Here is a 23,424-nt window from a genome sequence, read left to right as displayed (position 1 = left end):
ACTAAATACAATTCTGGGTTTGTAGAAGATGAAGAGCTAATATGTAGGAGCATATCACATTTCTAATTTCATTCTCTCTAAAAATTTTACTTTGACATTATTGTTGTTGCGTGTCTTTAAATTGTTTCTGACTTTTGGTGACCATAAGGTTTTCTTGGCAAGTTTCTTCAGAGGGGGTTTTCTATTGCTGTCCTCAGAGACTGAGAGAGTGTGACTTGCCCAAGGTCATCCAGTTGATTTATATGGTTGAGCCAGTCTTCAGACCGGCTTCAAACCCTGATCTCCATAGTCATAATCCAACATTCAAACCACTACACATTACATCTAATGTTTAAAGATGTAAAATGTATTTTTGTAGAATAAAATACCTATAGAGTTGGAAGTGATTGCAAGGGTCAGTTGGCTGAGTCCCTTGCCAGTGTAGGAATCTTCAGCCAAAAAAAAATCCTAATGGACGTCCAACCACTGTTTTAAATATCTCCAACAAAGGAGGCCACCACCTCCTAAATTAGTCTGTTTCACTATAAGACAGTTCTCACCATTACAAAATTATTCCTTTATATTTAGTTGACATCACCTTTTTGTAACTTGAATCCATTGGTTTGGGTCTTACCCTCTGGAGCATCAGAAAACAAGCTCGTCCCATTTGCCATGGGATTGTCCTTTAATTAAAGAATACTGCACCTGTAAGAATTTACTGAACAGGGCTTAATATGGACCCTTGTCATGTTGTGATAGATCATGCATGTGACCTGCAGTGTCTTCACTGTAGTTTACCTTTGAACTATGTCTCTTCAAGGCCTCCTGATTGAAGAGGCAGGGGAACTGATGGATGTATAGTATTCTCATCACTGTTACTTTGCAGGAAGCTTTAATTGGATGAAAGGACTGGGAGATATATGGCTGAAAAATGCTGGCAGGCACATAGTTCAACTTCTGTCATTGTCTGTTGCTGTGTGTGCAACTGTAAGTATAATAAGGAAAGCAGACATAGTGGTACAGTCTTAATTCAGACCCTTAACCACTATGTTCTTAAAGCAAAAGTTGGAATAGTTGTTCACAAAGGTATAGGTGAGCAAGTTTTGCTAGAGCTTCAAAAAAATTTGAAGGCATTATGGATACCATTCCAAGTATATATGGTCTTGACTATAGAATGAATTGTTGTACAAGCAACTGAAGAGGTTTCTAATGTGGAAAGAAGCAGTAATACACTAGACAGTGGAAATGGTGCAAATAAACAATGGGAAAAAAGCAAGTTCAGTGCTCATGTACCACTTTTAAATAAATTGTTAACTAAATCGATTGTTAACTACAATATAACAGGCTTATTGCTAGAGTGTCAGTGCAGAAGATAAGTGTACTAAAAGGGATATCTTGGCTCACATGAGAAAGAGAACCTTAGTTTTTCCATTGTCATCTCTTTATACTTCTTAAATAATGTTGTAGATCTGATCATAAAACAATACTAAGTTTACAACTAAACATGATGAGTTATATTATTTTCATCTGTATTTCATACTGTTCACATTTTACACACATTCTATTATTTGCTAGTCCCTGGGATGTTTTTAAAAAATCCCCTATACTATTTAGGATCACTCTTATGATTACTACCAATGATGTTGTCTGTGAAAATATAGCAAGTTATAATGTAGATAATTCTGTTTACTTTCCATTGTTTGTTTCTGTTTATTCTGTGTTGACTTGGTGTCACAGTTATAAAAGCAAAAATGAAATGAAATGCTCATGACTGAGAGATGTAATTAATGTTAATAGTTACTGAGAAGACTAGAGCACTTTGTTTTCATCATATAAAAATGAAATATTTTTGTTAAGCATATATTTATATTTTGGGAGTGATTCTATAGTTTTTAGAAAATCTTCCTATAACAATGTGCCTCAGATAAGGGGTAGTGCAACCCATGGGCTTCATGCTGCTCTTTGCAGGATTCTTGTGGTCCTTGGAGCTGCAAACCAACCTTTCAGCTGAACAAAATTGTTCAGCTGAAAAGCAAATTTTAAAGGTGGAAAAAAAATCTTTCCATGGTTATTCTATGCTGTTTGCAGTACTGAAACAGTTAGTCTTCAGGTAGCCAAATAGGCAACCAGAAACTGCACTGTCAATTCCAGTGACCAAACGGGTATCTGTGATGGTTCAGCTGCAGCCCTCAGGAACTCTGGAAGAGCTAGAAATCTAGCAGCATGGCTTCACAGGCTCTGGAACCTGCCTATGCTGCGGTAGGGGGATTCACTCAGTTCAGTTCTGTGCATGTTGCAATCATGTGCCTGTTTAGTAAGGGCAATCCCTTACGTATTCATTAGGGCTTATTACAGGAATGTTTGCATAGGATTGTAGTCCAGCTGTCGGGTTAACATTCTTATATCCTGATTATTTAATATTAAGCTAGTGATTATTTAAGAGAAATAGTATCTACATTTAAAAATGCTTACCCTACATAAGATTTTTTTTTTAAAAAATCATTTTTAAAAAAACACACGTTACTTTAAAAACAACAACATAGTTCTACTCTGAAATACAGTCCGAAGTCTCCAGTTTAGGTACAGTGCTAAAATGGGATTCTCACTTTTGGACTGTGACTCTCAGCATTCCATTCATGGTAGCTAGGGGTTGCTGGGAGTAACAGTACAACAAAATCTTGATGGGACCATGGTTTGCCATCTCTGTATTCAACTGTGATTTAGTAAGCTAAGCATTGAATATCTGAAAGAAGTTTGCATCTGTGTATGTGGTTCCTGTGATCACAATGGAACACTGGAATATGATAATAAATGTAGAATTAAGCATCCCTTGAATTTTTGCTTCCTTTAAAAATTATGTTAAGGATATAGAGAAGGGCTTGAAAGTAAGCAACCAAATTCTGTTGATCCCTCAGTAGCTTTGGGATGAAGACAAAAGTATCAGAAGGATTTCCAGTGGTTAAGTTATTTTAAGTTCCATATCTTTCCTTCTTAGTTCTGTATGTCTTTGGCTCTTCAAAGGACTAGAAGCAGTACAAGCAGATATAGTGGAAATGATTTGAATTACATGAATTTTATAATCGTTTTTTGATACAAATTTTTCTTAAGTGAAGAAACCTATAAGATTTGGCTTAGTATGGTTGCAGCATCCGTTGTATTGAAATATCTTTCTAAAGAAAAAGAGGAAAATACTGTAGTAGAAAAAATGAGAACAAGATAGTCTCTGGACAAAAACAGTATTTTTCACCAAGTTACTGTATGTAGCTGTTTATGTCAACTGTCAAGTCAGTTTTTGTGTCTTCATTTTACTGTTTAGTCCCACATAATTTGTATGTTTTTACCTTCTTAGTTCTCTGCATGCCAGTGTTGTTCTATCCGAAGAGCAGAGATTCTTAAAGTGTTAAGAAACTGTTATACTCTCCATCAGTGTTGGACAAGGCCAGACAAGTTATGGACCTCCAGATTCAGGACTGATGAGAACTGCAATTCTCATCATTCCTACTCAGAATAGATAGTGAAAGATGACTGGAATTGCAGACCACAGATTGCTTATTCATGCTATGTAGGATCTCTCTCTCTCTCTCTCTCTCTGTAAAATCTTGCTAATTTAAATTTTGTTACATATATGTGTGGGGATAGGTGAAATGTGCTGTCGAAAGGTGCAAAATTGTGAGTTAATCTGGAGACTCAGCAAGTTTATAGGATATTTGTAAATCCTGAAGTCTAAACAGCTGTGCTTGCATGTTGTTTGAATTTGGCCTGGAATTTTCTTGCTTTCCTGGCAGAGATCAATAATAAAATCATGTTGGAAGCAGTTAACTAGAAATAACTAGAACTTTGACCTTTGGATCCTTTATCTTTTCTGTTCTTGTTTGGCTTCACTTCCAAAGTTCACACAAACCTGAGGGGGAAGCACAGGGGAAGTGAGAAAGAGTATGGTAACCTTAACAATATGTAATACTAAATTTCTGAAATTGCATGCTTCTGATAAGAAATGAGTGTGACATGTTGGAAACCAAAAATGATTTAAATATGTCTATTAGTCAAATACCTGTATCATTTTGTCTACCACATGCTCAGTCCTCTGTATAAATCAAAGCAAAATTGTTCTTTGAAATTTCTTAAGAGGAAAATAATTTTTTTGGCTCCACTTTTTCTTATCATAAGGACAGTCTTTTAGATCAGCTAAACAGTATATTGTGTACGCTTTCCTCTCCCAAAATCTAAGCAAAGCCCACACAATAGTATCTTGATTAAGCCTGCAGAAGCTAGAAGCATGTACTGGTTTCTCTCCAAATCTTATACAGTTTGCCCTCCGCATTTGCAGCTTTGACTTTTGTAGATTTTATTATTCGTGGATTTGTATAATGTATTCTCTCTAGGAATCTCTATATCTTCCGACATGACTGTATTTTCAACGTCTGTCAAAATTCACGCTGGAGGACCTAGAGATTCCTAGAGAGAACACTTCTCTAGGCATTTGTAGGTCCTCCAGCACAATTTTATGGTCAACCTCTGGCAGTTCTTGAGCACAGAAATGCCCTGGAAGACCTAGAAATTCCTAGAGAAGTGTTATTTGAATTTTTTTCACTTTCATGGAGGTCCTGTGCCCCTAACCCCAGCAAATGTGGAGTGTCCACTATAAAAGGAAGAGAAATTGATGGCACAAACAATTGTTCTCTCAGTTCGCAACAAATCATCCTGTGTAGGGCAAACTATATTATAAAACTTGGATATGTAGGAAGCTTCAGATATTTCAGGGACAAGGGCAACAAGTCCTGTAGATGATGGCAGAAAATCATTTCCTTCATGTTTACGTAGCTTCAGGTCTTTGAACACTTTAGAACTAGTAATGTACTGTGGGGGGAGCCAACATGGCACAGTGGTTTGAGTGTGGACTACAACACTGGAGACCAGGGTTCAATTCTCAGCCGGGCCATGAAACCCATGGGGGTGGCCTAGGGCAAATCACGTGCTTTCAGCCTCAGGGGAAGGCAATGGCAAACATCCTCTGAACAAATTTTGCCAAGAAAACCCCATGATAAAAATGAAACAAAACATGGCCTTAGGGTCACCATAAATGAGAAATGACTTGAAAGGACACATCAACAATATACTGTTGGAAGGAAATGAAGTTGTTAATAGTGTGGATTCAAACTGGATCCCTCTTGGGAAAAGTGATGTAGTTAAAGTCTCATTATTAGACCAGACATTCAGTTCATGTTTTCTATGGGTTACAGAAATCCCCACCTCCCACCTAACTGACAGATTTATCAAGGAGTTAGATTCGTTTGAAATGTTCTTTCTCTTAGTACTGAAAAATTAGGCCTCACCTTTTGGCATCCCAGTTTATGAGGAGGTCCATATTATAGCCTCTGTCCATTCTGTTTCTCTATGTTGTAGTAGCAGTTAATACATGCTCATTCAGACTGCTTTAAATAGCTGCCTTCTTAATGAATAAAATTCAAGTTATTATGCATTTGATCCTCTGCTTAAATATTCTATTACTCTGAGGAATTGAAAGTGTTGCGCATTTTAAGCCTAGTTTTTTTATTACAAATACTGTTTACTTAGAGGCTGTATGTCTGAGAACTAACTCTAATGGTGGTGAAGCGTTTTTGCCACACATTCAGCTGTGTTGCTCTTTGTCATTCATCATACATTGCAAAGATGAGTCTTGATATTGAAAGGCAGGATATTTTCTAAATAAGTAGAAGACACCTGGATTGAATCCTTAACCTACCCTACCCTACGCTTTGATTTTAAGCCAGTGTTCAGTTAAACACCTCACAATAGTTGGATTCTAGCCACCTTCCATAATGCACAGCTAAATGTATTCTCATCTAAGGAGGAATAAAACTCTTTTAAATTGAAGGGTGTGGTTACAGGGAGGTCAGCCAAGTTCTTAATTACTTGTTCAAAGGCAGGAAGGATTGAGCTGCTGTTCTTCTCATTCAGCATGTGGCTGGATTTCTAAAACAGCCCTTGTGTCTAGGAATGAAGTCCATGAAGGATCATTGCATGTTTTTACTCCCAGTCAGCACATAGGGTTCTGAGCTGATATTTCTCATCATCATTATTAGGCACAAAGTGTCTGGAGCCTCTTAGCTGTGTTTATGAGCAAGATGGTGACGCTGTATGTCATATGCTTTCCAGTATTTAATCCTGGGCTACTGGGTGTTCTGCTGAGCTATCACCAGAATTCAAAAGACTGAATTCTCTTGAGCACATAATTCAAAACCTGCTTACCAGGCTATCATCGTTTTACTTTTTAAAACAGGGGTGTGGTTTTGAGCCCTATCCAGACTTATAGGCACAGTATTTCTTACTGGAAAGGAACAGTAGCAACATGAGGCAAAGTATTATAAAAATGCAGCTTTTCTTGCAAAGGTTATGGCAGCACCCTCCTCCATGACTTCTGGGAGTGTGAGACTGCATGAGAATGACATAATGAATAGGACAATGGGGCAGGTGAGATAGACACAGGGGATGCACATTTTATTTGCAAGACTGAACTACACTGATATGGCTATTAATGAGAATACAATAAAGAACACAGATTTTATAGGAGTGACTCTAGCAAGATAATGAAACATGTTTTCTCAGAGGAAAACATATTCTGTAGGCAAACCCACATTTGTCAGTCACATTGTATTATTAAGTTACTCTTTAATGCCAAGAATGCTCACATATGGTTACTCTTTAGTATCAAGAGTGCTAATAAAAAATGGAATAATCCATGTCCAGAAAGCTTTCATACTGTGTAAGAAAGATAATATATATGTGGTAGTAAAAGTTGGGGATTGGCATGAGTAGCACAGATGTCATGTAAGATATTGAAAGGCGAAGACCATGGCAGATACTGAGATGAATTCTGTCAAGACAGATGGACTGTGCTTAGGGAGAAAGATGCACACAATCAATCCCAGATTCTTTTGTGAAACAGAATATGCAAAGTATTGTCAGGAACTCCCAGCACTGCACTAACTATGCACATTCTTGTTGCCACTAATGTATGTTGAGAGATGTCTTCTGGTTGGAACTTTGCTGTCATTTTCCTGGATCAGCTGTGTGTGTGTGTGTGTGTGTGTGTGTGTGTGTGTGTGTTTGTTTAAAATACCTCAGTTGTTTTGCTATTGTGAACATGGACAATCAGAAACAGGGGCATTTGTTCATGAACTAGGTTAAGTTCTACTGCTTAGCTTTAATAAAAGAGAAATGGCTATCTCACAGTGTAGTGTTGTAAGCTGAAGTAGAGGAATATTGCTTTCTTCTTATCAATACAGTGTTAAAGATGGCAGACAAACATCATCATGAATAATTTGTTCTTACATGTTTTCCCTTTAGATAGGAAGCTCATATGCCTGTTCAAGAAGTCTTCCTTGATGCAGACAATGTATTAAAAGAAATGAACTGCTAATAGAAGCTATTACAAAGATGACATTACTGATCTAATAGAAATATCTATGACTATTTTCATATCGACTGTTCATATAGTGTGTCCATTTAGGATTGGTATACTAGGTCCTTACATGTCCTTAGAATTATTTTTACCTGACACATAACCCTTGTAAATATCTGCTATGTTTAGTAGTGAAAGAATAAACCCTAATATGAAGTGTTTCATATCTGACATTTTACGTATAATTGCTGATCATCTGAACTGTTTAAAGGCTGTGGTCTAAAAGCCCCTTTGTATGGGTTACTTCACCCTCATTATAGTACCTGTGGAGTTAAGAATTCTTATCAGCCATATTGATTGTGAAGCTCATACCCTTAATATCAGAGAAGTTCATATATTTCACTCAGACTCATGCACTCTCACCTCACATATATGCTGAATTTCTTCTGTAGTGTTTGATTTCACAGAACTACACTATACTTTTGTATGTGAACCTTAGTTCTCAAAGCCCTTTGTTTTACCAGAGCAGTAGCAAGACATAATTTCTCTTTAATGCTGACTGTCTCGTGAAGTGGGATGAGGAACACAGATTCTATTTCTCTGTAGAGTTCTGTGGTTTCTTTCACCATACACAGACCAAAAATCTTAATGTGTTACTCCCTTTCTTCATACCTAGATATTGACTGTGATAGCTTGTTAAATTTCTTAATTAATACTTTCAGTTCAAAACTTTTCCTCCTTCTCTCCTTCCCTCTGTGACCATTTTTAATGAATACTTTCTTCAGCATGAAAACTTCACTGGTGAACAAAGAACAAGAAACTTATGCAATAACTTGGGTCCCTGTTATAATAATAATAATAGTGACCCGGTGGATTTTTAGCAGAAAGTGAGTGGGAGGTGGTGGTCAGGGTAGGCTTTTTGGTCATACTGAACTATTGCCCTCCCTTCATCCACCATCTTGAGGGAGGCAGGCTAGCTCCAAGAAGCCAAGTCCTCCTTCAAGTCAATCTGCCTTGGTCCAGGCCTCGGAGGTAGAGAAGAACTGCTGGACCTCATCTCCTTCCCCACCACCACTCCCTTCTCCTTTTGTGTCGTGTCTTTTTAGATTGTAAGCCTGAGGGCAAGGACCGTCTAATTAAAAAGATTGTATGTAAAGCGCTGTGTAAATTTACAGTGCTTTATAAATAAAGGTTAATAATAATAATAATAATAATAATAATAGAATAGAATATATTGAATCATTGCTAAGCACGTGCTTTTACCACCATTTCTCCATGGATGTGAATGTAGGTATCTAGATATGAGTAAGAGTCAGTGTGATGTAGTAGTTTTCAGTGTCAGATTACGACTTCAGAGACCTGAGTTTGAATTCCCACTCAGACATGGCAATCCACTGAGTGACCTTGGACAAGTCACACACTCAGCGTTAAGAGGAAGGCAAAGGCAAATCCCCTCTCTGAACAAATCTTGCCAAGAAAGCTTCATGATAGGTTCACCTTAGGATTGCCGTAAGTTGAAAACTACTTGAGGGCACGCAGTACCAACAGATGAGTGTCCTTCTAAAGGAGCAGGGAACATGGGCCTTCCAGGTGATGGACTGCAGCTTCCATCATCTCTTACTATGGCTGTGCAGGACAGGGCCAGCAGGATCTGTGGTGCAGCAACATCTTGAAAGCCTCATTCCTCCTCCCCTTCTCTCCAATCAGCAAGGCTTTTGAGGAACTAGGAAACTGTACTGGAAAGGCCATGCTTGTCAATAAGAAGATGAGCAGGGAAAGGAGCAAATTGCTTAGCAGAGTAGGGAAGAGAAGGTTTGAAAGTCCCAGCAGATATCTCTTTAGTTGGGTGATCTGTTTGATTGCTGAGCTGCTTGTTTCCCGATGTCTCTGGAGCAGATGGGCAGTACAGATAGAGCAGCAAAATAAGCTAGGATTAATCCAGGATACTGAGTTCATATGCAATGATAAAACCCACGAAGCAGGGGAAGATTTACAAGCTGGGCTTTACACTCCTGATTTGTTGTTCTGAAAATCAGTCTATGATTAATGGGTCCTGGTTGGGTTTGGATGTACAAACAAGCCAGACCTAATCTAAACAATTTGTAGTATGTCTGAACTGAGCTGCAGAATGAGAACATATTGGAATAATTCTTTAGCTTTGGACCTGTGTCACCGGAATCAACAGGGTAGCTGAGGCTGTATGTTACCATACAAACTAAGAAATCCAGTCAGGAACTCGGGCAACGTTTAACTTGGTTGCTAGCTGAACAGGTTATTTAAATTGCTATAGTAGTAGGAATGTGCCAATAGCAGGAGATTCCTCAAACGGTAGTACAATAGAAATGGATACACTTTTGACTAAGGTGTGGTCAGAATAATGTCTGGAACTATTCAAATTGAGCAAAGTATCAGCTTTAAAAAACACTTTTTTCTTAATGCATTGTATAAAGTGTTTCACCATTTTGTTAAGTCGAAGGTATGCTATTGGCAACAAGCTACACAATTATTTGTGGGAATTAGCAGTGTTGCCTGCACAAAAACTGAGCCAAAAAAGCAACCGAAAGACAATTGATATTAGGAAAATCCTGTCTGAGCTCTTTGTTAAGTATGGTACAGGACTGTCTTGGTTGAGATGTCCTTGATAGCAAGGCATTCAAATGTCTTGAATTTCTGGGAGTCTTTGGTGCATGTCAAATAAGTGATGAGAGAGTCTTAGTCTTCAGTTCCGACTCTTTCCAGCTTGAATTTATTTATTTATTTATTTATTTATTTATTTATTTATTTATTGGATTTCTGCCCCACCTTTTTCCTGGGATGCATTGAATCCTAATAAATGTTTTGGACTAGTTTCCCATTAGTCCCAGTCAGAAAGGAAAATGATCAGGAATGAACAAGGATTCCTAACTGAATAATTATAAACATATAAAAAAGATCAATACAAACTGGCAGAAATACATTTTCTGGACTGTGTTGCGGGTGGGATAATTGTGTCATCTGTATCATAACTGTATAATTTTGATACCCCATTTAGAGCATGCTGTTTTAACATAATCCTAACCTTTTCACTGCTGGTGATTTTATTAATTCCTGCTTGATTTAAACTGATAATTCCTTTGTCCTTTGAAAGCATTGTGAACCGCTTTGATCACCTCGGAAAAGCGGTATAAAAATAAAGCATATTATTATATTATTATTGTCTTTGCAAGAATGATATTAATTCAAAATGAAGACCTGAGCAAAGAGAATCATCTCCCCCCGCCCCTTTTGTTACTTTTCCAAAGTAATTGGGTGACCATGGTACTCCACACCATTGGCTGGTGACTTTTTGGGAGGTTACATCATCGTAAACGGTTTTATGAGTGCATAAGTGACAGAAGGAGCAATCTTTTTCATTGGCCCTTCTTGAATATTTCAGTGTTACAGATCCATTCAAAGTCTTACTAAAGCCACCAGTATTTGAAGACAATGTTTATATGAATAATACATAAGTACCTTGGTAGCCCAAGCTATGTGCACTCAAATTTCAGAAACTTTGAAACACTGTTAATCTGGAAAATCAGTATGCAAAGGGATCTTGAAGCACCTTTGAGGCCAACTGAAAGAAAGAAGCTGGCAGTGTGAGCTTTCATAGACTTGAGTCTAGGATTATGAAATAGGTGGATGGGGATTGCACCCCTGTAGACTCCTCATTCCTAAAACAGGATACCCACTCCTGAAAATGTCCTTTGGTGGTGTCCCGCATTCTCCTAGGGAGTGGTTTCATAGATGATAATGTATGAAATCTTCAATATTGCCTTCTAAAATAAAATGGTACCATGTAGGAAAGTAGTCAAACCAATATTAAAAGTTACTTAGGTCCAAAACACACTGCAGAAATAATTCAATTTGAGATTTCTATAACTGCCCTGGTTCAGTGCTAGGGAATTCTGGGAACTGTAGTTTATTGTGGCCCCAGTTCTCTCTACAGAAAAGGCTAAATGTGTCATAAAAATACAGTTTCCAGAATTTCCTAGCATTGAGCCAGGGCAGTTAAATTGGTCTCAAACTGGATTATTTCTGCAGTGTGTTTTGGACCTTACCTTAAAGCATTCTTTTTGTACATTTAATTTGCAGTTTCAGTAACTGAATTTTTTGAGAGAATCATAGAATTGTAGAGTTGGACGAGACCACAAGGGCCATCCAGTCCAACCCCCTGCCATGCAGGAACTCTCAAAGCATCCCCGACAGATGGCCAGCAAGCCTAAATGTTTGTCTTCATTCCCTTTCTTTTGGGAATGACCTTTGGGATCCCTGTGCAACCTCGTGGCCAACCAGCAAGGAAACAGATTTAAGGTGTATTATTAACCAGAAAGGGTTTGCCTTCAGTCATGATACGTCCTTAGCTCTTTTTTTTTTAAAGCAAAACTGGGCACTTACTATGCCACTGCTATTGTTTAATTGTTTTTAGACAACATTGTAAGACACACTTATAGGAAAAATAAAAAAGTTTTAAAGTTCAGTTGGAAGTGAGACCTTCAGTACACAATGTTAGCAGTGTGGGAATAGTTCCCATTCAGGGTGACTGTCAGTCAGCCATGCCTTCTTCTAGGATACTTGCTTTCCTTCAGATCGTAAGTATACCCAGAGGAGAGCCTCCAGTGCTCCCAATAACTGGACAGAAGAAATAAGCAAATGCAGCTTTGAGCCCATCGGCCACTACAAGAAAATGTCTCTTGGCTGAAGGACATTTTTCTAATTGCAGAATCTCACACTTTTAAGACGATAAACCTATTTATATTTTGCATTTTTAGCCTATAGCTTCTGAGTCATTTTGTGGTTAAAATTAATTGTACCTTGAGATATTTTTGCAAATTAATTAAAGGAGTCATGAGAACTCTGTGAAGATGGTGATACATGAGTAGGATTATTTTGATGGAAGGCAGGATCAGATTTTTATTTATAAATGCATCTATTAAAATTAACTGGTAAATGTCACTACTGAAAATAACTGATTTGGGTTTGAAAATTCCATTGGATCTAATCGTTTATTGTGCTCAAAACAAGCATTTTAATAAAGGTTTCCTGTGTCACTAATTATTCTGTGGGTTATATTGGAGATGTGTCCTGACAGAATAAGAAGTGAAATAATGTAGATGAGAGGCTGGGATAATTGTTTTGCAGAAGATACATCTTATTATGCCATAGTGGAATTTAGGAATAAATGTTCTATTGGAGAGAAAACTGCTGATACATCCCTTGGATTTTTTAATATGCTGTTTGAAGGTTTGAAATGATAGTAAATATGAAGACAGTATTGTTTGACCTGGTATCTTCTAGATGCTTTGAACTATAAATCCAACCATCCCTAAACGCTAACATTGTGTCCCTGGCATTTGAAGGACGGTAGATTGCAGAAATCTATTGTAAGTGAACTTTGAATGCTAGATATGTACATGAAATAGAGAAGTAGAACATATGGAAATATGTTCATATAGAACAGTAACATCATTCAAAAATATGTAGGCTCATTAGGTAAATCCTACTGTGGCACCCATCTTGAATCCCATTGTGGGAGAAAGGAGGGATATAAATACTTGAAATAAATAAATAAATAAATACAATTATTAACTGTTTATTTTAAAGTAAAGAAAGTTTTAGTTTCTATCTTTGCCTACTACTTTCACTGTGATATGCACATGACAGTATATATTAGAGTCCTTTGAAACAGAGCAGACTGAAGGGGCCTGAAGTAGTTTATTTAATGCATACCTGTAGTAAGAATGTGAGGGAAGAACTAACACTATGTACATGCATCCTTGGATTGGTTGTTTCTTGAAGGCAGCCATTGTTCTCGAAAGATTCCAGAGCATAGATTAGTAAGCTGGGCCAAAACTTATTTAGAAAAAGAACTTCAGTAGGGAGAAATATAAGGTACTGCACTTAGACAGAATTTTTTTTTGGTATGCATAGATATAGGATGGGGGATACTTGGCTTAATAAGGCAACATGTGAAATGGATCTAGGAGTCCTAGTAGATCACAAGTTGAACATGAATCAGGAGTGTGACGTGGCAGCCAAAAAGGCCAATGCGATTCTAGGTTGCACCAATAAAAGTGTCTAGTGTCTAGATCAAGGGAAGTAATAGTGCCACTCTATTTTGCTTTGTTCAGACCTCAACTGGAATACTGCGTCAAAGGATGTGACAAGCGGGAGCGTGTCCAGATAAGGGTGATCAAAATGGTGAACGGTCTGGAAACCATGCCGTATCAGGAGAGGCTTAGGGGGCTGGGCATGTTTAGTCTGAAGAAGAAACGATTAAGAGGTGGGTATGATAGCCCTGTTTAAGTATTTCAAGGGATGTTGTATTGAGGATGGAGCAAACTTGTTTTCTGCTGCTCCAGGGAATAAGACCCGGAACAATGGATGCAAGCTGCAGGAAAAGAGATTCCACTTCAACATTAGGAAGAACTTCCTGACAGTAAGAGCTGTTTGACAGTGAAACACACTCCCTTGGAGAGTGGTGGAGTCTCCTTCTTTGGAGGTCTGTAAACAGGCTGTATGGCCATCTGTCGGGGGTGCTTTGATTGTGATTTCTTGCATGGCAAAATGGGGTTGAACTGGATGGCCCTTGTGGTCTCATCCAACTCTAGGATTCTATGATTCTGTGTCTGACTTCTGGAAGCAGACTTCCTAACAAATAGGAGTCGTATTCTTGGAGGAACAGAGCCAATTTGATGGGGTTTTATAGGGCAGGTGATAAGCTGAGCCCTCTCCTGCTCCACAATTGTGCTGCAGTTATCCACGCCTGGAAGTTTTTCAAGTGCAGATTACATTTCCCAGCATCCATCTGCACTGTAGAAACAATGCAGTTTGACACTGCTAACTGGCATGGCTCCATCCTATGGAATCCTGGGATTTGGAGTTTGTTGTCAGGTTAGAGCTCTCTGAGAGAGAAGGTGAAATATTCACAAAACTACAGATCTCAGAATCAACCCCATAGCTTTAAGACATGGCAGTTAAAGTGGTGTCAAACTGTATTAATAGATGCAGCCCTAGTCTTTTAGTTGTAACTGAGTGCAGTAGGGAGGAACGAGTACATTACTTTTGCTCACATGTATGGCATATGTATGATTTCAGGAAAATTAGAATCTAGAGGAAGATCCTCAGCTACTTTTGCCATACTTTTCTGTTTGCTGCAGCTCCTCAACTTCAGATGGGTGGCCCAGTGTGTGTCTGGTTAGCAGGTTCTTGACATTCTCTGGCACTTTATGATAATTTGGCTGAGATGCCCAGCTGGGAAAAGAAAATTCTGACAGAGCATCTGAAGAAAGGCAGGGTACACATGAATGGAGCTGTGTGAAAAATTTCTTGGTTTATTTTCTCGGACCAACCAGTCAGTGGTAGAAATACGGTATTGTGGATACGGGGCTTGCTGCCTGAATTGGGTTGCTTCATCATATTTATGGGTAGAGTGCCTCTATGGAGTGGCTTTAATTTCTGAGAATTTAGAAAAAAGGAGGCTAAACAGAATATAAGAGTTATTATTATTATTATTATTATTATTAACCTTTTTGCTGAACTATGGTGTGCTTACTGACTCACTTTCATTTTTACTGAAAGCTGAATATGTTTTTGTAGTTCTTTAAAGTTATTTTCAGCCAGAGTAGCTTCCTCCTTTATATAATTCACTTTTGCAAATAAAATTTTAGTAATTGTTAATTGTTGCCAGGGTTATAATATTGATAATGACTGGTCAGAAGAGTTAAATGTATTAGCTAATAGCTCTTTTGTAGTCAGGAAATTATCAAATAAAATTAATTTCCCTTTAAAAAATATTTATCTAGTGCAGGGATCTGAAAACATTCTTGGCAATGTTTACTTCCAGAAATTCAGGCTTCATATGATCTTCTTTTGTCTATCCCTGTCCTGTAGAATTGTAAAGCTTCCATTTTACCATGTACTTTAGTAAGAATAATCTGTTTTAAATGGGCATAATCCACATGGGCTTCACCTTCTCTCTTTAGTTTAAATTGATATTTTAAATATACAGTCCAAGTATAACTACTTCACAGTGAGAGCTGTTTGAGCAAGTCTGAGAGATCATTTTGTCTAATGTGCTTCAGCACAGCCAGGTGTTGGTGCATAACTCTGCTAGCTTATACTGTATGTTGATCCCCTGCCATGGCTGCTTTTTGACCCTTACAGCTCTGGAAATAAGTGTTATGGTTGCCTTGTTTGTTGGGGTCTTTCTGTTTATAGACTTGGGACTTTGTTAATCACATTACTGGTACTAAGTTGACAAGCAACTTGGACAAATAACACATACTACTTTCTCTTTAGATTTTTGTTCCTTCTGCCTAGAAAAATCTTTTGGGATGGGAGTGCAGTATAGATATTGATTGTGGTCAGATAGTTCCAGTGATCCTGAAGAAAGAAATAGTGAGATGACTTTTAAAGAAGCCAGGTTTCAGTTCCTTGTCTATGCAGGATGTCACATCTTTCGTTTCTAAGTGATGTTTCAGAAAAGGGATGACCTGTAAGCTTCAGATAACATTAGATCATACTGATTATTTAGTTCCAATCCAGTCTGGCTTTTGCCCTGGAGTCAGGAGAGAAACTACCTGGGTTGCCTTGGTGGTATGACTTATGCCAGGGAATTGATATGGCATCTGTGTAAGTGAAACACTGCTGGTTCTTCTGGACTCTCAGTCCTTTTTAATAACCACTGTTTACAGTATCATTCTCAACTGGAATGTCTAGGATGTAATAATATGGTAGCTCCACTGTATACCTGGGCAGATGGACCTAGAAGGTGGTATATGCGGTAGACTTTGGTTCTTCTCCTTGACACTTAGGATACCTCAAATATTAATTTTGTCCATTTGTGCTTTTCAATATCTTTGGAAAATAACATCCAAAGATCTGAAGTTACTTGGTGTTTTTTATATATGACTTTGGGCCAATAGGAAGTTTTCTTTCTATTTGTTCTTTACCACTAGTTTCCATGGTGTTTAGTGTATAGGATGGTGTCTGGCATGAAGAAAGCCCTATGTGAATGTATTTTTAAACTATTTAGTTTGGGGATAAAACAGTTTGAAGATGGGTACAGTCGGGGGTTAAATTATTTCAGCATATTTTTGGTTGCTGTTATTATTAGAGAAGGCTCATATGACAGAAGAAGTTGTCAGTAACAAAAATACCAAATGAAGAGTGCTTGCTGTAGATATGGTGGGCTAACATACAGTCACTCATCCCGTTAGATGCAAGACTGAACTTGAGAAACTAAACAATACTCTGGCTTTCAAAGAGAGTCCAGTTTTTACACAAAACAATCTAGAATCTGCTTCAGTACCTTTAGTATCAATGAGAATGCAGCAGGGTAGAGTCCCCTACTGAAGAACTATATTTTACTGCATTCCTTGAATCTAGCAAGGATGTCAGATATATTGTGGGTTGGGGAAGAGGTCTTGCTCTGCTGGAGCAGTAAACATGTTAAGAGTTTTGGAATTGGGATAAGCAAGAACAGAGTGAGGATTTGAACTCTGTCCCACTCTCAGTTTTAATGCAAGCTGAAAAAGTGTGTGCACACAGGGTGACAGAATGAGAAGGTTTATTTTCTATTGAGAAGAGTGAATACAAGATCACTTGGATTCACATTCTCAGCAGTACTTGGGTTATCATCTGATAATCATTCCTTGCATCCTATAGTGAAATAGCTTCTTGTTGTGGTTTAGGCCCGTTAACCTTTTTTTAACAAAATATGAGGGTGCGCTAACTTTGTAGAAATAATACAGTAGTCCATTGTATTTCAAACTTCATTTGTCTCTTTCTTGTTTCCTTTTTATAGTCCCCATTTTCTTTTTTACTGTTTTACTCAGAGTAAAACACTTTTGTTTTGAATGCATTTATGTTTCTTGTAAGCTTTTCAAAGCCAGTTTTAAAGGCTTTTCATCTTTCTGACTCAAAGCCAGTATTGATTTGACATGAGTGGATGTGTCTGTTTTCTCAAAGTTCTCTGAAATATTTGTCTTATCTCAGGTGGGAAGACTTTAGGACACTTCCTGGCTTGCCATTTATTAATGCAGTTGAAATGATAATGATCTAGCATTGTACTTATCAGAGGTATTTTATTGCCTTGTGAACAGAAATGTCTGCTGATAGATTTTTATAATAGAGTGTGTTTAAAAACTACTTTAATTCACTGACTTTTAATGAATTGTGACAGATCTTGCATTGCAAACAATTGTTCCCAAGATCATAGGAGATAAGTGAGCATATGTGGATATCTTTTTAAGAGATGCTGTGTGTAAATGATAAGGGGTTGAGGGTCAAATCCAGTATCTTGGTTGGTACCTGTAATCCACTAGGGAACAATGCAGTTGTTATAACACCCTTCATTTGTAGCCCTGCTGTCCCAGGTAGTAATAATAATAATAATAATAATAATAATAAAGTTTTATTTATATATATACTGCCTCTCCCTGCGGATCAAGACGGAAGTACAGCACAATTTTAAAATTACAGTTAGTTAAAATAGGCAAGCTACTTGTATTTTGTGCCAGCTGAAAATTTCCAAATATTCTTGGGCCTAACTTCATGCAGCTCTCTGCTCAGTTTCAAAGACCCTCTATAAGTGAATCAGTTCTGTTCCCTGACAAGAGCAGTGGTTCACTTCTTTGGCAATCTGCTGCACTGCTTATATGGAAAAGAGACAAGGGAAGTGATAGAAAGAGAAGGAGAAAAGAAGTAACCCACCCATTTCTGATTCTGGTCCCACTCATTGGCAGCCTGCAGTGCAGAGCATATTACCCAGGAAGACATGCAGCCCTCGACAGAAAAAGGTTTGCCCATGCCATCCCTGACCTGGCTTGGCTAAGAGCAGAGGCAGATCATAAAACTATTTCTGGTCTGCAAATATAATCTACAAATGAGAGCAAACTACATAGGAATAGAATTGTCTCTGGTCCTGACAAAATGACACTGAATGTCATTACCAGGGGCAATACCTTCCCGAAGCTTCATATAGAATAGATGTTTTTAACAAGGTTGGAAGATCTGTGGAGCACCCCGTTAGTTATATCCCAGGAAGTTCACATATTTGCTTATTTCAACTCCAGAAACCTTCAGTCAAATAAATGGCACCAAGGGAAACTGGAACCAATTATACCTGCTAATACCTACATATAATTAAATAAGATTTGATTATTCTTGGTATCCAGTGCTGCTAGAAAGAAGCTCTTCCTGTTGATCTTTACACAGAAGATGATCTCAGATGAAAAACGGTGATGAAATATGAAGATAGCTCAGGGTTTTCATGGAAAATGTGAAGGCCTGAGTCATATCCAAGGAAAGAAGCCTTGGTAGTGTGGTGTAAATCCACTGGAAAACAGTTTGGCTTTCCTAAGTGTTATATTAATACCAACATAACTGCTAAATGCTGTGTTGTGTGGCTAATACACATCTCTGGCTTAAAACACGAAAAATTAAATGTTTGCTTTTTTGTCAGTCTGAGAAGAGCAACATTTTTATAAATAGTCTAACTTTACCTGTCATCTGCCAAAGTCTTGTTCTGATTGTATAGCTGGAACCACCTAGGTAGCACTGCTCTGTTAATCTTAATCTTTTCTGTTTAGCTACTAGTGATATATCAGTGATGTGACCTCCTACAATATGAAATATTGTTGTATTGTTCACTAGTGACCAGACATGAACATACATTAGCTAAATAATTGGTTTCAGCTGTGAGACAGAGGGGATGACTGAAATATGTCCCAATATACAAAATATATTATATAGCCTTCACTTCAGATGTTACTTCCCATATTTCATTCTCTGACACATAAGTGGCCTTAATGTGTTCCTAAACAGACATAAATTGCCATGCACAATTCCTCTGCTCAGGTTTTACTGTTTTGTTCCAAAAGAGGTCCGTCAGTTAGGATCACTTGGTTTCAGCTGTCTAGAGCCCCTTCTTCCCAAAGTAGATCTAGGAATCATTACTGCTTCATCATTCTCTATTAGGAAAGCAAGGAATCCAGTGTGGGAGGGCTGATGCTTGAAACATAGAATCATAGAATCATAGATTTGGAGGAGACCACAAGGGCCATCCAGTCCAACCCCATGCCATGCAGGAAATCACAATCAAAGCATCCCCGACAGATGTCCATCCAGCCTCTGTTTAAAGACCTCTAAGGAAGGAGACTCCACTACACTCTGAAGGGGTTTGTTCCACTGTCAAACAGCCCTTACTGTCAGGAAGTTCCTCCTAATGTTGAGGTGGAATCTCTTTTCCTTTAGCTTGCATCCATTGCTCCGGGTCCTAGTCTCTGGAGCAGCAGAAAAAAGCTTGCCCCCTCCTCAATATGACATCCCTTCAAGTATTTAAATAGGCCTATCATATCACCTCTTAACCTTCTCTTCTCTAGGCTAAACATCCTAAGCTCCCTAAGTCGTACCCCATAGGGCATGGTTTCCAGGCCCTTCACCATTTTAGTTGCCCTTCTTTGGATACGCTCCAGTTTTTCAACAACCTTTTAAAATTGTGGTGCCCATAACTGGACACAATATTCCAGGTGGGGCCTGACCAGAGCAGAATAGAGTGGCACTATTACTTCCCTTGATCTAGACACTATACTTCTATTGATGCAACCTAAAATCTTATTGGCCTTGTTAGCTGCCACATCGCACTGATGACTCATGTTCAATTTGTGGTCTGCTTGGACTCCCAGATCCCTTTCACACCTAGTCTCGTTCAGCCAGGTATCACCCATCCTATATGTGTTCATTTCATTTTTCTGCCCTAAGTGCAGTACCTTACATTTCTCCGTGTTGAAATTAATTTTGTTAGCCTTGGCCCAGCTTTCCAATCTATCCAGGTCATTTTGAATCTTGATCCTGCCCTCAAGGGTATTAGCTACTCCTCCTAATTTGGTGTCATCTGCAAATTTGATAAGTATACCCCCAATTCTGTCATCCAAGTCATTGATAAAGATGTTGAATAGCACTGGGCCCAGGACAGAGCCCTGTGGGACCCCACTGGTCACTTCTCTCCAGGATGAAAAGGAGCCATTATTGAGCGCCCTTTGGGTTCGGCAGGTCAACCAGTTACAAATCCATGTAACAGTTACCTTGTCTAGCCCACATTTCACTAGCTTGTTTGTAAGAATGTCATGGAGAACCGTGTCAAAAACCTTACTGAAATCAAGATATACTATATCCACAGCATTCCCTTCTTTTTGAGGTACTTTAAGTTTCAAATTTCCAAAGTTGAACAGTTCATAATATTCTGAAGCAGTGTTGCATTTAGCCACTTGGGGAATTTAGTAATCCTTTGAGGATTAGTACTTTTTCAGTGTAATGCTGAAAATATATTGTGATAAATTGGTATTTATGGGTATGTAGGGTTAAGGTATGAGAGCCAGCATGGTGTAGTGGGTTGAGCGTTGAACTAGGACTCTGGAGACCAGTGTTTGAATCCTGGCTCAGCCATGGAAACCCCTGGCAAGTCACTATCTCTCAGCTTCAGAGTATGGCAATGGTGGAGCAGTAAACCCCTCTGAAGAAACTTGCCATGATTGATTCGTCTTAATATCACCATAAGTTGGAAATGACTTGAAGGCACACAACAAGTGTTAAGATGGGGTTGGGCTGCAGCAACAGTGGAGGGGGGCAGTTTTCACCCTGCAGATGTGCAGTATTCTGTAGCACCTTAAATCGTTCCTAAAAGTAACTTGAACATTAGAGTTTTGATTTCTATGATTTTGACATTTTGTTGGGAGTGTGACTAGGTTTGCCATAATTTGCTACCACCAAACCAGGACAAAAAGTAGAATAACGTAGGACAAATGTAAGACATTCAAGAAAAATGGAGGACACAACCAACTAAAAGCCAGAAATATTAATAATTTTTTAAAAATGAATATAAATCCTTATTTACAAAAAACATCAGTATGGAGGACATTTTAACATTCTTACTAGACAGAAGGCACACAACAACAGACATAATAAAATACATCTCAGGAAGTAGAATTCAAAGATAAAGAGATGTTATTGTACCATTGAGACTAAATGCATCTGAGAAAGCAGTCTAGGAAAGCTCATGCTGCCAACTTCTTGCTGCGGCAATGTCCCTCTGGGCCCCACACAGCTCTGCCGCTGCTGGAGGAGACCGCTGGAGGACTTCTCCATGGAGCCTCCTTCTAGAGGGCCCAATTGGCCGGCTAGGTCCCATGTGGCTCTGCCACTTCTGGAGGAGGCTGCTGGAGGACTCCTCCATGGTGGCCTCCTTCCTTAGAGCCCAACTGGCTGGCTCAGGCCCTGCACGGCTCTGCTGTCGCTGCAGGAGGCCTTGCAGTGGAGGCCCTCCCCTAGCCTCTCCTTGGGCCCAGCAAGGCCTAGTAAAGCAGCTAGGCCTTGCATCATGCTGCTGCTGCCATGCTAAAACACAACAGGAGAATAGCAATGGAGGAGGCAGCGCCGGGAGCCAGGACTAGCTCCAAACCCAGATGGTTAACAACTGTGAATGCCCTGGCAGAAACTGGGATATGGCAACCCTTGGTGTGACAAACCAAATTTCTGCTTCTGTAGGCCTCCAGTAGCAGGTTTCAAGTGTTTTGAGCCATTTTTGGCTTATTTGGGGGGTGGGTGGGTGGTTCAGGGTAGAGGTTGTGGGAGCTTGGTGTTGGTTTAGATAAGCAGAAGAGCTACTTTATATCATGTGCTACGCTTCCCCACTCTGGTTTAAGGACTCACCATAGACCTTAGAATTTTAGATACAGTGAGAACCATTGTGTTGTAGCGGTTTGTTTGTCACATATATTCACTGATAGATTTATTAGTTAAAACCCCTCCCTCTAGGAGACCAAGTTTCAAAATCCCTGATGAACCATGGAAACACACTGGGTGATCTTGGGTGTGTCACTCTTTCTCCGCCTCAGAGATAAGGCAGTAGTAACCCTCCTCTGAACAAATCTTGCAAGAAGCCCCTGTGATAGGTTTTGCCTTGGGGTTGGAAATAACTTGAAGACCCACACAACAAATTTACATGGTTATTTGGGTATGTGTGTCTGAGAGAGGGAGGGGTTCTAACTAATAAAGAAATCAATCAGTGAATATATGTTAGAATTACACCCATAGTTCATATTAATAATCAGTTGTCTAGCTATTGTCTGGAACTCCTTTACATGGGAGGCTAGCCTGGCCCACTTCCTGCTTTCCCTTCATCAACAGACAAAGACATTTTGATTCAAGCAGGCTTTTGATATACAGTGAGCCCTTGGTATTCACTGGGGTTTGGTTCCAGGACTCCCCATGGATACCAAAATCCGTGGATGCTCAAGTCCCATTAATACAGTGGTATAGTGACATAGTGTGCCTTATATAAAATAACAAAATCAATGTTTTCTTTTTGGAATTTATATATTTTTGGAATATTTTCAAGCTGTGGATAGTTGAATCTGTGGATAAAGAATCCATGGATATGGAGGGCTGACTGTATAAACCTTGTCACGGAGGTTTTGATATGGAATGTGTACTCTATTTATGTTTTTAACTTCTGTATATTAAGTTTCAAAAATATTTTATCTGTGAGCCGACTTTGATTCCTTTCTGGGAGAAAGGCAGCATATTGATAAAACAATAAATAAATGTATGTATGTATGTATGTATGTGCATGGATAGATGTAGAATGGTGCCAGGAGGATAAGCTTTGAGGAGTATAGAACTGAGGAAAGATACAGTGAGAGTGACTTGGCAGAGCAAGTGGGACTTATAACACCCTCATTCCTTGTAAACACCAGCTGCCCACTTTCATACAATATTGTTTACCTGAGTTTTATTATAGTTGGTTTTCTTTGCAGAAAATCTGTCTGAACATTCATGACATCAGCTATATAGTAAGTTGACTATCTAAAAAATAACACCAGTCTCTACTAACTGGTGGTAAATAAAGTTAAGTTTCTATACATGCTGTTCCTGCTAAATTCTTGATAACATGCAAGCAATTTGGCAAGCAATAAAACATCAGGGTGTGGTTCTAAAATACATTCTGAAATTATTGGCAGTTT

The 23,424-nt window shown here is 38.7% G+C and overlaps 1 protein-coding gene across 7 annotated transcripts in view; it reads left to right on the top strand.

Moving 5' to 3' along the window:
- Window positions 1–23,424, top strand: part of NUMB (NUMB endocytic adaptor protein) — an 86,420-nt gene that overhangs the window by 12,122 nt on the left and 50,874 nt on the right. The window contains exon 2 of one of the 7 annotated variants that reach the window (XM_089521831.1): window positions 13,531–13,682. The exons of the other annotated variants lie outside the window; for them this stretch is intronic. The gene's annotated coding sequence lies outside the window, so the exon portion shown is untranslated. The remainder of the gene's footprint in view (window positions 1–13,530; window positions 13,683–23,424) is intronic. 7 annotated transcript variants of the gene reach the window in all.

The sequence above is a fragment of the Sceloporus occidentalis genome, unplaced genomic scaffold, assembly GCF_023333645.1.
Source record: "Sceloporus occidentalis isolate IW3139 unplaced genomic scaffold, rSceOcc1.0.p SCAF_4, whole genome shotgun sequence".
Taxonomy (NCBI): Eukaryota; Metazoa; Chordata; class Lepidosauria; order Squamata; family Phrynosomatidae; genus Sceloporus; species Sceloporus occidentalis.
This window is presented reverse-complemented; position numbering and strand designations above follow the sequence as displayed.